This window comes from Daucus carota, chromosome 2 (assembly GCF_001625215.2).
Source record: "Daucus carota subsp. sativus chromosome 2, DH1 v3.0, whole genome shotgun sequence".
NCBI classification, from domain to species: domain Eukaryota; kingdom Viridiplantae; phylum Streptophyta; class Magnoliopsida; order Apiales; family Apiaceae; genus Daucus; species Daucus carota.
In genome coordinates this window covers 2719186-2721246 of record NC_030382.2, presented here as the reverse complement: position 1 = coordinate 2721246, position 2061 = coordinate 2719186, and positions in this window count along the sequence as shown.

Below are 2061 nucleotides of genomic sequence, written 5' to 3'. Positions count from 1 at the left end.
CTGTTCTCTCTCCAAACTTGCGCCATATAGAAGTAGCAGACACCAGACTTAGTTTTTGTTTAAGCAAAAACAAACTTGCGCCTTCTTCTTGTTCCATAGGAGAATATGACTTAGAGATTTTCATGGGAAGGAGGAACTTGCGCCTCACAGTGTGTTCCTTGTGCTCACAGTGAAGAGCAGTACTGCCTTAGTCGATTTTCATAACATACATATACATGCAAAGCCATGCAAACCCTAGAGTGCCCTAGACACATGACATCTGCCAACATGCATGCATATAATATATAATATAATATATTATGTTGTGATTAGATTAATAAATAAAAGTATATATAAATATATACACACATATATATTTTATTTATATGAACATATAATAATATATGTACATATATTTAAATATATTCTCATATATTTAAATATATATAATATATAATTATATGTAAATACAAATGTAAATATATATAAATATATATAGATAGATATATATTGTTATTTATAAATATCAATATAAACATAAATATATAAAGAAAAGTATATATAAATATATACATATATATAATATTTATATAAACATATAGTAACATATATATACACATATATTTAAATATATTCTCATATATTTAAATATATATAATATACATATAACTATGTATAAATATAAATATAATATATATATATAAAGATATATATAACTCTCTCTAAATATACATATATTTATGCACATAATATAATATATATATATACACTTAATTATATAATTGCTTATGTAAAATATAAATACATATATTATATACATATATATATATTTATTTAAATATACATACATATAAATATACATATACATATGTTTAAAAAAAAACATATATACATATATATTATATATATTATATTTAATTAAATATACATATATACATATATATAAATATATTTGTACATATACAAATATATAAGTGCACACATATAAAAGATAGGTCACTTCCTGATATGTCTTTGTGTGTGGAAGCTTGACATATGGCATTTGAGCAGAGACTTTGGCATAGCTGATGGAGACTAGACATTTGACTTGGCTTGGCTTTGGAACAAATGACTTGTTATGACTAGATCAATTCTTCGATCGATAAATACTTTGCAAAGCTCCGTACGTGCTGACGCTTAGTGCACTGGTCTGGTTCACAAGCGACTAACACTGAAGTCAAACATTGTACCGTCTTTGTCGGCAAACATTGATCAGTCGGTTCCGGGTTAGTTTATGCTTCAGTTTGTTGATTATAATTAACCAACCAAGATATATAAAAATATCTTGCTTCAGGGGTTGCACTGAAATCTTTAGAGTACTTGGACAACATCTTCATTGCTTCCACAATCTTGAATACTTCAATCTTTATTCTTCACTGAGGCATGAACATATTAATGAACTTCTTCCAGTGAACTTATTCCTTCAAGACTGTAGATGGCTTCTTCAACCTTTGTCTTCGTATCTTCCGATTCCTGTGCAGGCGTAGTGTTATTTACTTGTCCTGTTCTATTGTTGAGTTATCATCCCTATGTAACAGATAGGGTTGTCTTTACATTTAGACTTACATAGAATTTTTATAAATCAGAGTTATTCTTTGATTTAAAAATATTAAAATCCGTGTTTATTTATATTACAAAATATTGTCCAATTAAAATTACCTGAATATTTTAATTTTGGTGTTTTATGTTTTGACTGATTTAAAAAATATTTATAAATCTTGCAGATAATTATTTTTGATTATTTGCACTTTTAAAATTATTCGGACAATTTAATTTAAATATTTAAAAGTATTCAAAAATAAAACTTTTCACAGATTTATTCAATTTAGAAAATTTAGCATTTTTGGGTATTTTTAGTTAAATGTTTCAGAGACTATTTTCGGACCCCAAAATTATAATATTATTAAAATGCAGTCCTTATTTTCTTAATTAGGGGCTTAATTTCATAACTAGATTATAATTAGAGTGGGTAGTCATCAAGTAGCTGAGACGTGGCTAACTCAGGTCACTACATAGTTGATATGCTTCAATATAGATAGAAAA